The sequence below is a fragment of the Mirounga leonina genome, unplaced genomic scaffold (genome assembly GCF_011800145.1).
Source record: "Mirounga leonina isolate KUSES-001 unplaced genomic scaffold, KU_Mleo_1.0 Mir_93, whole genome shotgun sequence".
NCBI classification, from domain to species: Eukaryota; Metazoa; Chordata; class Mammalia; order Carnivora; family Phocidae; genus Mirounga; species Mirounga leonina.
The window spans coordinates 41,017,215-41,033,966 of NW_023270854.1; the positions used below are offsets into that span (position 1 = coordinate 41,017,215).

General features: G+C 40.3%; 1 pseudogene; it reads left to right on the forward strand.

Annotated features, from left to right (window-relative positions):
• Positions 1-1,065: 1,065 nt before the first annotated feature.
• Positions 1,066-3,571, forward strand: LOC118004558 (annotated as a pseudogene).
• The last annotated feature ends 13,181 nt before the right edge of the window (positions 3,572-16,752 follow it).

Here is a 16,752-nt window from a genome sequence, read left to right on the forward strand (position 1 = left end):
GGGTGTTATGGAGAGGAACTGCCACTGCAGATTTGCAGATGCCAACACTTGCCAAGTTGTCTATTTTTAGTACCACCTGCAAATGCAACATGTCATCCAGTCAGGATAAATGGTCTCTTTGGGAGTGGACAAAACTGTCTCATCAGAGAGAATTTAGGAAAATACCAAGACACACAGCAAAGAATGAAAGACCTTTGGATATCTCTGGGGAAATGGAGATGTGAGGGGTCAGCCCAGATACTTTTTATCCTCCTCTTTCCCACTGACCACTTAAATAATCTTGCAGATTTAACACCTAAGGATTGCCTTGCTAAATCTCCAAATGTGATTAGACAAGTCTGAATTTGCAATATTGTTTTGAAGTTCAGACATAATAAAGATTAAAATATATACCTTTCTGAACTGCTTTCTGTATTACTAAATTATCACTTCCCTACATGCCAATTTAAAGGTTATTTTGAGCTATTGTGTGGTGAGACTGCCTGCTGGTGGGAACACTGGAATTCGTGTGGCATGGGAGTGAATTCAGTTAGTTTTTGCTAAGGTTGTGTGGATATCCCGATAGTAGTAAATGTGCAGAGCTCAGTCCCTTTACATTTCTACAAAGGCATATTTCAAAATTCCCCATTGCCCAAAGCTGCCACAGCTGCCATTCATATATATGCACATTTTAAGGAAGTTTCTAACTGATTAAATCAGATGAACAATCTTATTGAAATACCATAGAGGCTATACACCTTGGAGATTCTCAGGGTGGCACCTAAAACCATCTATACTCGGTGCCTTAGTCTGTATTCAGACCTGATAAAATTAGCTTTTCCATCTTGACTACACCCACATTTATCTAGGTAGGAGACTGGTTCAGGTCAAAAGTCTGAGTGGGGGTTACCATATACCTATATTTCATTTTCTTTTTTTTTATTGAAAGTTTATACTAACAGAATGTTAAGGTACAGGGTGATGTGGCCACAGGGAAGTGGCCTGTGTGGAACCACAACCAGACAACTGATGCTCCCTGCACCTGTCTAGCATAGAGCTACTACTTTGCACCTGGTTGATACCACCATGCTGAAGCAATTCAACAAGAGAGACAAGGAATCAGGTGGAGGTTCCAACCTATTCCAGCACCTTGAAAAGAGTGGAGTACTCCAGGAGGCCCATGTATTTATTGAAACTCCCATCAACCCTCGAAAATGTGCCCACATTTTCAACAAGATCCTTTACCTCATAAACCAGGGCGAATACCTAGGGACCATTGAAGTGCCCAAGGCCTTCTTTGCCATGACCAAGCTCGTTCGGTCTAATGATCCCACACTCTGTTGGATGTGCTACTTGATCATCAAGGAGATATCGTGCATTGATGATAATGAGGATGTCATTATCATCACCGGCAGCCTGACAAAGGACATGACCAGGAAAGAAGACAACCACCAGGGCCAGACTCTGCATGCCCTCTGCCAGATCACTGATAGCACCATGCTGCAGGCTATCGAGTGCTACATGAAACAGGCCATCATGGACAAGGAGCCCAGTGTCTCCATCTCTTCCCTGGTATCTTCCCTGCACCTACTGAAGTGCAGCTTTGATGTGGTCAAGCTTTGGGTGAATGAGGCCTAGCAGGGGGCATCCAGTGATAACCTCATGTCCCAGTACCATGCACTGGGGTTCCTCTACCATGTGCATAAGAATAACCACCTGGCTGCCAATAAGCTGATTAGCAAGTTCGCAAGCACGGTCTCAAGTCTCCCTTTGCCTACTGCATGATGATCCAGGAGGCCAGCAAGCAGCTGGAGGAAGAGGATGGCAGCCATGACAGCCCACTGTTTGACTTCACTGAGAGCTGCTTGTCCAGCAAGCACAAGATGGTGGTGTACAAAGCTGCCTCATCCCTTGTCAATCTGCCAGGCTGCAGTGCCAGAGAGCTGGCTCCAGCTGTGTCAATGCTCCAGCTTTTCTGCAGTTCCTCCAAGGTCACTGCTGTGCTCACCCTCAATAAAGTGGTCATGGAGCATCTGTCAGCAGTGATGGCCTGCAACCTGGACCTGGAGAACCTGGTTGTATTACCACAATGGCCATTGTCATACTCCTAAAGACTGAGAACAAAACAGCTTCATGAAGCAGATCTTGTCCTTTACGTCGGAGATCTTGGATGAGTTCTAGGTGGTGGTGGTCCAGGCCATCAGTGCCATGTGTCAGAAGTATCCTCAAAACACGCTGTGGTCATGAACTTCCTATTCACCATGCTGTGGGAAGAGGGTGGCTTTGAGTACAAATAGGCCATCATGGACTGCATTGTCAGCATCATTGAGGAGAACCCGGAGAGCAAGGAGATCGGGCTTTGGTACCTGTGTGAGTTCACTGAGAACTGCAAGTTCACCATGCTGGCCACCCATGTCCTGCATCTCCTGGGCCAGGAGGGGCCCAAGACCAACAACCCCTCCACATACATCTGCTTCATATATGACCACTTGGTCTTGGAGCATGAGGAGGTCCGGGCAGGTGCTGTGAGTGCTCTGGCCATATCTGGAGCCCAGAAAGAAGAGATGTTACTCAGTATCTTGGTGTTGCTGAAGAGGTGTGTGATGAACAATGACAGTGAAGTAAGGGACCAAGCCACCTACTATCTCAATATCCTGGGGCAGAAGCAGAAGATCCTCAATTCAGGCTATATCCTAAATGGTCTGTTTCCATCACGGGTCTGGAGAGAGTTCTGCAGCGGTACACTCTAGAGCCATCAGAGGCTGCCAAGCAGCCTGAGAAAGTGGCAGCCACCTGGCAAGAGATCTTCCAGGAGCAACTGGAGAAAGCACCAGAGTTCCATGGGTGGGGTCCCCTCTTCAAGGCCTCACTTGAACCCGTGACGCTCACTGAGTCAGAGACAGAGTATGTCATCACTGCACCAAACACACCTTCACTGACCACATGATGTTCCAGCTTGAGTGCACAAACACACTCAACGACCAGACTTTGGAGAATGTCACAGTACAAATGGAGCCCACTGAAGCCTATGAAGTGCTGTTACGTGTCTGCCCAAAGCTTACCTTACAACCAGCCTGGAACTTGTTACACACTGGTGGCACTGCCCAAGGAAGACCCCATAACTGTGGTCTGCACATTCAGCTGCGTAATGAAGTTCACTGTCAAGGACTATGACCCCACCACGGGGGAGACTGATAATGAAGGCTACAAAGATGAATATGTGCTGGAAAATCTGGAAATCATCATTGCTGATCACATCCAAAAGGTCATGAAGTTGAACTTTGAAACAGCCTGGGATGAGGTAGGGGATGAGTTTGAAAAGGAGGAAAAATTCATCTTGTCTACTGTCAAGACACTTGAAGAGACTGTGGGAAATATGGTGAAATGCCTAGGAATGTCCCCATGTGAGAGATCGGACAAAATGCTGGATAACAAGAATACCCACACATTGCTCCTGGCTGGTGTGTTCCAGGGTGGTCATGTCGTCCTGGTGCGCTCCCAACTGCTGCTTTTGGACACAGTAAGAATGCAGATGACAGCCAGAAGTTTGGAGGAGAAGCTAGTAGATGTTATCTTGGCGTCTGTGGGCTGAGAGGCCAGACTTCATGGGCCCTACTTCTACTCTTATCTTCCCAACACTATGTGGATGTCACGCCTTCCTCCTGAACCCAGTGGAAACTTCTTCCCAAGCCTCAGTATTCAAAAACAATTAGGAATCACTGAAAAAAAAATTTGTTTAACCCGTAGCCCAGGACTGCTAAGGAGTAACTTTTTTTTTTTTTCTTTTTTTCAATAGGGGATGATTTTAGCTTGTCCTAGAAACTGCTGCCCTGCCTGTCAGGGAAAGGACATTCAAATGAATAAAATGCTCGCACTTCCTCTTGAATTTATCACCAAGGAAACCATCTTATCCTTATAAATAAATCAGCACATATATTTTTTAAATAAATAAATAAAAGCATGTTAAGAAGTTGTAGGAATAAGTACACATGGACATTTGGGATTTTACAAAAGGGTCAGCTTGTCAGACTTTGTGTTAATGGAGCTTAAACAAGGCCTCCTAAGAGATGAATGTTAGTGATAATTCTGGAACTTTGTGGTTTAACATACTTTGTCTTTAACATCTTCCCCAGGATTCTGAGCTGTCCCACAGAGAACTCAAGTGGTTAGGCGCTGGAGGCATTTGAGCTTGTCTCTCAGGTCAGGAATCTTACAACTGACACATTTACCTTGTGGATGATTGTATTGGAATAATGTGCAAAGCGAGGTTCTGCCTTGCAGTGCTGTGTGGTCTGTGGTCCCTAGGGAAAAACAGGGCAAAAACAAAATAATGGGGAAAAACCTTTATTTTTGAGAAAACAGGTGCAGCCAAATGCATAGGTTCAATTATTTTGGTGGAATCCAACCACCACCTTGGGGCTGATGCAGAAAGGAAAGTTCCTACAGGAAATATCAAGGTCAAATCCCCTACATCCTGTCCCTGGGGACAGCTGGCAAGCCTCTATGGCTTTTGCCCCAAAGCCCCCAGTCACCTGTGAAAATGCTTATCCTTATGATTTTAGGATCCCAAAATAGGAAAGGCCTTCATGAAAAATAATTAGAAATTTTAATATATAATTATAACTCTGGTTATAACATATGACACTTTGTTTTTTTATTTTGACTTTTGTACTTCCCAATAAAACACATTTTATATACAATGTAGGTATTTCCTGCAAAACTCTTCTTTTTTATGGAAGGCTGTCACTATAAAGTGAATATAGGAGTCACTAATGTGCATTCTATGTTATAAATCTGAATTTCAATACTGAAGCCAGCCTGCATCAGCCATGAGTACTCATGTACATCCAGACAATGGAATAGTATTCAGAACTAAAAAAAAAAATGAGCTATCAAGCCATGAAAAGATGTGGAGGAACATTTAATGCATACTACTAAGCGAAAAAAAAGCCAATCTGAAAAGGCTACATACTGAATGATTCCAACTATATGACACTCTGGACTGTAGGACATTCCGAAAAAAAGCAAAATCGTGGAAGTTGGGGTTGGGGAGAGAGGAGTTGAGCAAGCAGAGTATGGAGAAATTTTAGGGCAATGAAACTGTTCTGTGAAATATTATAATGATGATTCCTTGTCAAAACCCATAGAATGGACAACACCAAGAGTGAATCCTAATATAAATCATAAAGTTTGGGTGATAATGTTGTGTCAATATAGGGTCAGTGGGATGTTGATAGTGTTGGAGGCTGTGGAGTCAGAGTGTATATAGGAACTCCTTGTACCTTTTGTTCAATTTTGCTTTGACCTAAAACTGCCCTAAATCATCAAGTCTGCTTTAAAAAATAATAAAATGCGATTTTCTGATTATATAAATGAAATACTAAAAGTCTAAAATATCACGAGCTTAATTCTTATTCCATTTTTATATGCATATATTGAAATCACTGATATCATACTATATCTATATAGAATTTATAAAATTTCATATATAATTTGGAAGTCTGTTTATTCTTTCCTTTGTCTAAGCAAGCCTATTTATTAAAAACTCTTTGTATTTTTTCTAATGACTTAAATAAATATTACTATACTAATAACCCTCTTATCATTGGATATTTGGGATATTTTCAGTTGCTGATTATTATAATAATGTTCTATAAGCATTTTCTATAAGTCTAATTGTTTCATTAAGATGCACTATATGCGGAATGACAAATATTTTAAGGCTTTTATTGAATACTGTGCAATACTTTCCAAAAAAGATTAAATCAAATGTTACTCTCACTAGGAGCATGTGAGAATGCTCTCACATTCCATCTTCTCCATTGAATCTTATAATTTCTGATAGGTAATAATTACCCAATCAACCTTGCCAGTATTTTTTAAAAGTATTCCCCTGTCTCCTCTTCTTTATCCAGAAGAATAACAATTTGATTAAATACAGAGGGTTGAAAGTATTGCATAAGTGTTTTTTTCATAGTGATCTACAGTCTCATTTCATTAGTAAGATTTGACATACACCCTAGTGACATAATCAACCAGATGTGTATAATTGTTTTCAGAACACAATGTGTGGATAAATGGTCAGTCTTTTTTACTTTTTAAGTTTTATGTGAATGGGTCCAGTTTGAATAGTTCAGCATCTCTCTTTTAAGTTCAAGTTTCCTAGATCATGTCCTGGGTAATTTGGTAATAACTTCCTATGGTAAAATGGTCTGATGGGATCCTTAGTGACTAATTACTATTAGTATGAACATATGTACTCTCAAAGACTTTCAACAACTTCTAGTGATGAGAATGACTATTGCATATTTATAATAAGCTACTAGAACCATCAATCATGTGATCTTTGAAATCTTGACAAAGTCTCAATTCTCCTGGAAAGTTTGTCAAAGGGGATCCTGAGGAAATGCTATAGGTTCATGAATATTTATAAATACTGTCATAAATTTGGCAACATCCTCAGGATTTTTGCCTTAACCTTTTAAATGTGATGGATTGTATGAACTAAATTATGATATGAATGACTAGGAAAACTGATCAGGTGATATGAGTGCTGTGACATTTCCTCAAGTCCAATATATTATATTACATATATATTACTCTTTCAACATAGTCCTTGCATTGCCAAAATATGCACTTTACTCTCTAATTTGAAAGAGCCACGTTACACTCAATGTAACACTCCAAAACCATGTTAGGGATTAGTTTGCCTATAATCTTCAGTTATTTTGAAAGATGTGTAGCTGACATGATACATGCTGATGTACAGTAAGCATTTGTATTAGAAGTTACTACTTTAATTTGTGGTTCGTTGAATATATTCCATGTGTCAAACATTGGCTTTCTCACAGCCTCTGTTCTAGGTGCCATGATAACTGCTCTATTTAAGCCTGACCCTGGCTCTACCCTCATGAAGGTTCTAATTATGGGAACAAAGAATTTGATGACCTGTGATGACCCCTACATAAAAGGAAGTACAGAGTGGGAGGACAAATCATGTACAAGGGAAACTAAGTCTAATTTGAAAGAATTTGGAAAAAGTAGCATTGAACCTGAGACTGGGAGAGAGCATAAGAATTAGCTAAAAGATTTGTAGAGGAAACACTATAGTGAAAACCATAATGTAAGAAAGCATGATCTATTACAAGGATTGGAAAAAAAGACCACTATAGCTGGAGCAGAGAACGTGAATATTACACCTAGACATGTAGACTAATGCTGTGCTATAGAGGGACACATAAGCCTCGTCAAACGTTTTTAACTTTACCTCAAAAGTTGTAATTGAAGAGTTTTAAGAAGAAGAGTGATGTAAAAATATTTGTATTTTTAAAATATCACATTGGGTGCAGTGAAGAAAAAGAACTGGAGCAAATCCAGGATAAAGGTACAGAGAGATCTGATAGAGGCAGCAATGGTGGGCAAGGCAGGTTACCATAGAGCCAGGATTGATCTAGTGTACAAACAGTGGCAAATTCAAAAACAAACTCTTTTGAGAGATATTTGGGAGAGAGCATTAATAGAACTTAGTAACTAATGGTATTATTTTTTTATTATTATTATGTTAATCACCATACATTACATCATTAGTTTTTGATGTAGTGTTCCATGATTCATTTTTGCATTTAACACCCACTGCTCCATTCAGTACATGCCATCCTTAATACCGATCACCAGGCTAACCCATCCCCCGACCCCCTCCCCGCTAGAACCCTCAGATTGTTTCTCAGAGTCCAAAGTCTCTCGTGGTTCATCTCCCCCTCCGATTTCCCCCCTTCATTTTTCCCTTCCTGCTATCTTCTTTTTTTTTTTTAACATATAATGTATTATTTGTTTCAGAGGTACAGAGGTACAACAGTCTTACAAATTCACAGAGCTCACCATAGCACATACCCTCCCCAGTGTCCATCAGCCAGCCACCCCATCCCTCCCACCCCTCACCATGCCAGCAACCCTCAGTTTGTTTCCTAAGACTAAGAATTCCTCATATCAGTGAGGTCATATAATACATGTCTTTCTCTGACTTATTTTGCTCAGCATAATACCCTCCAGTTCCATCCACGTCGTTGCAAATGGCAAGATATCATTCCTTTTGATGGCTGCATAATATTCCATTATATCTCACATATACATACATTATATGTTTTTTTAAACATATAATGTATTATTTGTTTCAGAGGTACAAGTTTGTGATTCATCAATCTTACACAATTCACAGCACTCACCATAGCACATACCCTCCCCAATGTCCATCACCCAGCCACCCCATCCTTCCCATCCCCCACCACTCCAGCAATCCTCAGTTTGTTTCCTGAGATTAAGAATTCCTCATATCAGTGAGATCATATGACACTTGTCTTGCTCTGATTGACTTATTTCGCTTAGCATAATACCCTCTAGTTCCATCCACATTGCTGCAAATGGCAAGATTTCGTGGGTTTTTTTTGACGTCTGCATAATATTCCGTTATATATATATATATATATATATATATATATACACCACATATATATATGGCTATTGTGGACATTGCTGTTATAAACATTGGAGTGCTCATACCTCTTCAGATCACTAAATTTGTATCTTTGGGGTAAATACTCAGTAGTGCAATTGCTGGGTCGTAGGGTAGCTCTATTTTCAACTTTTTGAGGAACCTTCATACTGTTTTCCAGAGTGGCTGCACCAGCTTGCATTCCCACCAACAGTGTGGGAGAGTTCCCCTTTCTCTGCATCCTTGCCAACATCTGTCGTTTCTTGACTTGTTAATTTTAGCCATTCTGACTGGTGTGAGGTGGTATCTCATTGAGGTTTTGATTTGGATTTCCCTAATGCCCAGTGATGTTGAGCACTTTTTCATGTGTCTCTTGGCCATTTGGATATAATACTTCTTTATCAATTCATCATTCGATGGACACTTGGGCTCTTTCAATAATTTGGCAATTGTTGATAATGCCACTTGGTCTCTTTCCATAATTTGGCAATTGTGAATAATGCTGTTATAAACATGGGGGTGCATGTGCCCCTTCGAATCAACATTTTTGTATCCTTTGGATTAAATACATAGTTGTGCAATTGCTGAGTCATAAGGTAGTTCCATTTTTAACTTTTTGAGGAACCTCCATACTGTTTTCCATAGTGGCTGCAGCAGTTTGCCTTCCCACCAACGGTATAAGAGGGTTCCCCATTCTCTGCATCCTTGCCAGCATCTGTGGTTTCCTGTGTTGTTAATTTTAGCCATTCTGACAGGTCTGAGGTGGTATCTCATTGTAGTTTTGATTTGTATTTCCCTGAAGATGAGTGATGTTGAGCATCTTTTCATGTGTCTGTTAGCCATTTGAGATACATGGTGTCTCTCTCTCTCTTTTTGTTTTAGGATGCAGGGCTCAAACTCACAACACTGAGATCAAAACTTGGTATGAAGAGTCTGATGCTTAACTGACTGAGCCACACAGGCGTTCTGAGATGCAAAGTATCTTAATCTGATTTCTTTATTAGGTTACTATGTATATGTTCATTTCAGAGACCCCATTGAAGAAATTCATTTCTACTACACACCATTTTTTTATAACATAACCATCCTTTAAGAAATTTTACAATTACATTGTTGACTTTATTTATGAAATTCAATGACCTGTAATGTTGTTATTGTACTGAGAAGTGTTCTTTTAATAATTTTACAGTTTCGTAAAGTATTTTAGTTATTTCTATGTGAACCTGAAGGCTATGAGAAATCTTATTATCACAAGTATTTGGGCCACAGCTAATCAGAAGCCTATCATGATTCTGTTCAGGTCATTTGTTTTGTTTCCTTAAAGATGAATTGAAAACTTCTTAGAACATCATATTTGGAAGCTAGTTTACTGACATAACTTCCATCCATATGTCCTCACTCAGCCATTTCATGCCATGGTTCTGCTCAAAACCTCAGATGGAAATAGCATTTTACTGTTTATTATTAGTATTTTATTTTATTCTTATGTTAATCCCCATACATTACATCATTAGTTTTAGATGAAGTGTTCCATGATTCATTGTTTGTGCACAACACCCAGTGCTCCATGCAGAATGTGCCCTCCTCAATACCCACCACCAGGCCAACCCATCCTCCCACCCCCCTCCCCTCCAGAACCCTCAGTTTGTTTTTCAGAGTCCATCGTCTCTCATGGTTCGTCTACCCCTCCGATTTCCCCCGCTTCATTCTTCATTCTTCCCCACCCGCTACCTTCTTCTTCTTTTTTTTCTTAACATATATTGCATTATTTGTTTCAGAGGTACAGATCTGAGATTCAACAGTCTTGCACAATTCACAGCGCTTACCAGAGCACACACCCTCCCCAGTGTCCATCACCCAGTCACCCCATCCCTCCCACCCCACCCCCCACTCCAACAACACTAAGTTTGTTTCCTGCGATTAAGAATTCCTCATATCAGTGAGAACATATGATACATGTCTTTCTCTGTTTGACTTATTTCACTCAACATAATACCCTCCAGTTCCATCCACGTCATTGCAAATGGCAAGATCTCATTCCTTTTGATGGCTGCATAATATTCCATTGTATATATATATACCACTTCTTCTTTATCCATTCATCTGTCGATGGACATCTTGGCTCTTTCCACAGTTTGGCTATTGTGGACATTGCTGCTATAAACATCGGGGTGCACGTAGCCCTTCGGATCCCTACTTTTATATCTTTGGGGTAAATACCCAGTAGTGCAATTGCTGGATCATATGGTAGCTCTATTTTCAACTTTTTGAGGAACCTCCATACAGTTTTCCAGAGTGGCTGCACCAGCTTGCATTCCCACCAACAGTGGAGGAGGGTTCCCCTTTCTCCGCATCCCCGCCAACATCTGTCGTTTCCTGACTTGTTAATTTTAGCCATTCTGACTGGTGTGAAGTGATATCTCATTGAGGTTTTGATTTGGATTTCCCTGATGCTGAGCGATATTGAACACTTTTTCATGTGTCTGTTGGCTATTTGGATGTCTTCTTTGGAAAAATGTCTGTTCATCTCTTCTGCCCATTTCTTGATTGGATTCTTTGTTCTTTGGGTGTTGAGTTTGATGAGTTCTTTATAGATTTTGGATACTAGCCCTTTATCTGATATGTTATTTGCAAATATCTTCTCCCATTCTGTCGGTTGTCTTTTGGTTTTGTTGACTGTTTCCTTTGCTTTGCAAAAGCTTTTTATCTTGATGAAATCCCAATAGTTCATTTTTGCCCTTGCTTCCCTTGCCTTTGGCGATGTTTCTAGGAAGAAGTTGCTTCGGCTGAGGTCAAAGAGGTTGTTGCCTGTGTTCTCCTTTAGGATTTTGATGGACTCCTGTCTCACATTGAGGTCTTTCAACCATTTGGAGTCTATTTTTGTGTGTGGTGTAAGGAAATGGTCCAGTTTCATTCTTCTGCATGTGGCTATCCAATTTTCCCAACACCATTTGTTGAAGAGACTGTCTTTGTTCCATTGGACATTCTTTCCTGCTTTGTCGAAGATGAGTTGACCAGAGTTGAGGATCCATTTCTGGGCTCTCTATTCTGTTCCATTGATCTATGTGTCTGTTTTTGTACCAGTACCATGCTGTCTTGATGATGACAGCTTTGTAATAGAGCTGGAAGTCTGGAATTGTGATGCCACCAGCTTTGCTTTTCTTTTTCAACTTTCCTCTGGCTATGCGGGGTCTTTTCTGGTTCCATACAAATTTTAGGATTATTTGTTCCATTTCTTTGAAAAAAGTGGATGGTATTTTGATGGGGATTGCATTGAATGTGTAGATTGCTCTAGGTAGCATTGACATCTTCACAATATTTGTTCTTCCAATCCATGAGCCTGGAACATTTTTCCATTTCTTTGTGTCTTCTTCAATTTCTTACATGAGTATTTTATACTTTTCTGAGTACAGATCCTTTGTCTCTTTGGTTAGATTTATTCCTAGGTATCTTATGGTTTTGGGTGCAATTGTAAATGGGATCGACTCCTTAATTTCTCTTTCTTCTGTCTTGTTGTTGGTGTATAGGAATGCCACTGACTTCTGTGCATTGATTTTATATCCTGCCACTTTACTGAATTCCTGTATGAGTTCTAGCAGTTTTGGGGTGGAGTCTTTGGGGTTTTCCACATAAAGTATCATATCATCTGCAAAGAGTGAGAGTTTGACTTCTTCTTTGCCAATTTGGCTGCCTTTTATTTCTTTTTGTTGTCTGATTGCTGTGGCTAGGACTTCCAATACTATGTTGAATAGCAGTGGTGATAGTGGACATCCCTGCCGTGTTGCTGACCTTAGGGGGAAAGCTCTCAGTTTTTCCCCATTGAGAATGATATTCGCTGTAGGTTTTTCATAGATGGCTTTTGTGATATTGAGGTATGTACCCTCTATGCCTATACTCTGAAGAGTTTTGATCAAGAAAGGATGCTGTACTTTGTCAAAAGCTTTTTCTGCATCTATTGAGAGGATCATATGATTCTTGTTCTTTCTTTTGTTAATATATTGTATCACGTTGATTGATTTGCGGATGTTGAACCAACCTTGCAGCCCAGGGATAAATCCCACTTGGTCGTGGTGAATAATCCTTTTAATGTACTGTTGGATCCTATTGGCTAGTATTTTGGTGAGAATTTTTGCATCCATGTTCATCAGGGATATTGGTCTGTAATTCTCCTTTTTGATGGGGTCTTTGTCTGGTTTTGGGATCAAGGTAATGCTGGTCTCATAAAATGAGTTTGGAAGTTTTCCTTCCATTTCTGTTTTTTGGAACAGTTTCAGAAGAATAGGTATTAATTCTTCTTGAAATGTGAGGTAGAATTCCCTTGGGAAGCCATCTGGCCCTGGGCTTTTGTTTTTTGGGAGATTTTTGATGACTGCTTCAATTTTCTTAGTGGTTATAGGTCTGTTCAGGTTTTCTATTTCTTCCTGGTTCAGTACTGGTAGTTTATACATCTCTAGGAATGCATCCATTTCTTCCAGATTATCTAATTTGCTGGCATAGAGTTGCTCATAATATGTTCTTATAATTGTTTGTATTTCTTCGGTGTTGGTTGTGATCTCTCCTCTTTCATTCATGATTGTGTTGATTTGGGTCATTTCTCTTTTCTTTTTGATAAGTCTGCCCAGGGATTTATCAATCTTGTTAATTCTTTCAAAGAACCAGCTCCTAGTTTCGTTGGTCTGTTCTACTGTTCTTTTGGTTTCTATTTCATTGATTTCTGCTCTGATCTTTATGATTTCTCTTCTCCTGCTGGGTTTAGGCTTTATTTGCTGTTCTCTCTCCAGCTCCTTTAGGTGTAGGGTTAGGTTGTGTACTTGAGACCTTTCTTGTTTCTTGAGAAAGGCTTGTATTGCTATATACTTTCCTCTCAGGACTGCCTTTGCTGCATCCCAAAGATTTTTGAACAGTTGTGTTTTCATTTTCATTGGTTTCCATGAATTTTTTTAATTCTTCTTTAATTTCCTGGTTGACCCATTCATTCTTCAGTAGGATGCTCTTTAGCCTCCATGTATTTGAGTTCTTTCTGACTTTCCTCTTGTGATTGAGTTCTAGTTTCAAAGCATTGTGGTCTGAAAATAGGCAGGGAATGATCCCAATCTTTTGGTACTGGTTGAGACCTGATTTGTGACCTAGGATGTGATCTATTCTGGAGAATGTTCCATGGGCACTAGAGAAGAATGTGTATTCCGTTGCTTTGGGATGGAATGTTCTGAATATGTCTGTGAAGTCCATTTGGTCCAGTGTGTCATTTAAAGTCTTTATTTCCTTGTTGATCTTTTGCTTAGACGATCTGTCCATTTCAGTGAGGGGGGTGTTAAAGTCCCCCACTATTATTGTATTGTTGTCGATGTGTTTCTTTGCTTTTGTTATTAATTGCCTTATATAATTGGCTGCTCCCATGTTAGGGGCATAGATATTTACAATTGTTAGATCTTCTTGTTGGATAGATCCTTTAAGTAGGATATAATGTCCTTCCTCATCTCTTATTACAGTCTTTGGTTTAAAATCTAATTTGTCTGATATAAGGATTGCCACCCCAGTTTTCTTTTGGTGTCCATTAGCATGGTAAATGGTTTTCCACCCCCTCACTTTCAATCTGGGGGTGTCTTTGGTTTTAAAATGAGTCTCTTGCAGACAGCATATCGATGGGTCTTGTTTTTTAACCCAGTCTGATAGCCTGTGTCTTTTGATTGGGGCATTGAGCCCATTTACATTCAGGGTAACTATTGAAAGATAGGAATTTAGTGCCATTGTATTGCCTGTAAGGTGACTGTTACCATATATTGTCTGTGTTCCTTTCTGGTCTATGTTGCTTTTACGCTCTCTCTTTGCTTAGAGGACCCCTTTCAATATTTCCTGTAGGGCTGGTTTTGTGTTTGCAAATTCCTTTAGTGTTTGTTTGTCCTGGAAGCTTTCTATCTCTCCTTCTATTTTCAATGACAGCCTAGCTGGATATAGTATTCTTGGCTGCATATTTTTCTCATTTAGTGCTATGAATATATCCTGCCAGTACTTTCTGGCCGGCCAGGTCTCTGTGGATAGGTCTGTTGCCAATCTAATGTTTCTACCATTGTAGGTTACAGATCTCTTCTCCCGAGCTGCTTTCAGGATTTTCTCTTTGTCTCTGAGACTCGTAAGTTTTACTATTAGATGTCTGGTGTTGACCTATTTTTATTGATTTTGAGAGGGGTTCTCTGTGCTTCCTGGATTTTGATGCCTGTTTCCTTCCCCAAATTAGGGAAGTTCTCTGCTATAATTTGCTCCATTATACCTTCTGCCCCTCTCTCTCTTTCTTCTTCTTCTGGGATCCCAATTATTCTAATGTTGTTTCATCTTATGGTATTGTTTATCTCTCGAATTCTGCCCTCGTGATCCAGTAGTTGTTTATCTCTCTTTTTCTCAGCTTCTTTATATTCCTTCATTTGGTCTTCTATATTACTGATTCTCTCTTATGCCTCATTTATCCTAGCAGTTGGCGCCCCCATTTTTGATTGCACCTCATTAATAGCCTTTTTGATTTCTACTTGGTTAGATTTTAGTTCTTTTACTTCTCCAGAAAGGGTTTCTCTAATAACTTCCATATTTTTTTCAAGCCCAGCTAGTATCTTTAAAGTGATGATTCTGAACTCTAGATCTGACATCGTACTAATGTCTGTATTGAGTAGGTCCCTGGCAGTCGGTACTACCTCTTGTTCTTTTTGTTGAGGTGATTTTTTCCGTCTTGTCATTTTGTGCAGTGGAGAATAGATTAATGAGAAAACAAAATGCTAGCAGAGTAACAATGTCCCCAGAAAATATACTCTAAACAAATCAGAAAAGACCTGAAGCCGTGGGAAAAGAAATGGAAAGAGAGAAAAAAGAAAAAGAAAAAAAAAGAAAAAGATAAAAACAAACAAAAACAAACAAAACAAAACAACAACAACAAAAAAACAGAATGTGATCAAATAGGATCAGGCTGGTATATAGATCAGTGCCACACACTAGATTTGGGGTGTATTTTGGTCTGTTAGAAGAAAGTGCTTCCCAAAATTTTAAAGAAATAAAAACTTATATATGTACAAAAATAAGGGTTGATATGATGAAGGGATGGAATATGACTGTAAAGATGGAAATTATAAAAAATTTTATAAAAGGAATTGATAAGTTGTTTGAAAAAAGAAAGAAGAGGATTTAAAAAAAGAAAAAAGAACAAAAAAGGGAGAGAATGTGATCAGGCAGGGGAATAGAAAACACCATATACTAGAAATTTAGGGTATATTTTAATCTGTTTGAAGAAACTATCTCAAAATTTTAAAGAGAGAACAACTTATATATATATGCCAAAAATACGGGTAACTACTATGAAGGGATAGACTATGACTCTAAAAATGAAAAATAAAAATGTTTTTTTTTAAAAAGGGATTGATAAGATGTTGGTTGAAAAAGGGAAAAAGAAAAACTCAAAAAAAAAAAAAAAGACAGTTAAAAAAAAATTAACTTTGAAAGACTAAAGGATCATGGGGAAAAGCCATGAATTCTATGTGCATTATTCCCCTAGCGCTGGAGTTCTGCCGTTCTCATTGATCGGTAAACTTGGTCTTGGCTGGCTGTTCTCACTGATCTTCTGGGGAGGGGCCTGTTGCCGTGGTTTCCAAATGTCTCTGCCGGAGGCGGAATTGCCCCACCCTTGCCCCCTCCCAGCTAAGTAATCTGCTTGGGTTTGCTCTCCGGGGCTTTTGTTCCTTGCGAGCTTTCCGTACAGCTTTGGAGGCAGAGAGTGAAAATGGCGGCCTTCCAATCTCCATCCCGGAGGAGTCAAGAACTCGGGGCCCCGCTCCTCAGTGAGCCCCCAGAGAAAAGCCGTCAGTCACTCCCGTCTCCCCGGTCTCCGGCCACACTCCGTGCTCACCTGGCCTGACTGCGCGTTTCTATCTCTGGCACCCGACCCCAGGAGTCTCCAAACCCAGCAGATCCCTGTGGTGCACTCCCGCGCAGCTCCTCCCGGGGAGGAAGGTGAGTCTCCCCGGATCTGCCGCTTGTTGGGTCCCTGCTGGAGGAGTAGTGGCCTGACTGTGCCCCGGATCACGGTTGATGGCAACCCCGAGCTGAGAGCCCACGCCTGGGCTCCGCCTCTGCAGCCGGCTTCCCTGCTCCGATACCTGGGAGCTCTGCCACACTCAAGCACCCCCGGTCTTTCTGTGACCCCAAGGGTCCTGAGACCACACTGTCCCGGAGGGTTCCACCCCCCACTTAGCCACCAGAGTGACGTCCCTCAGCGGAGCAGACTTTTAAAAGTTCCAATTTTGTGC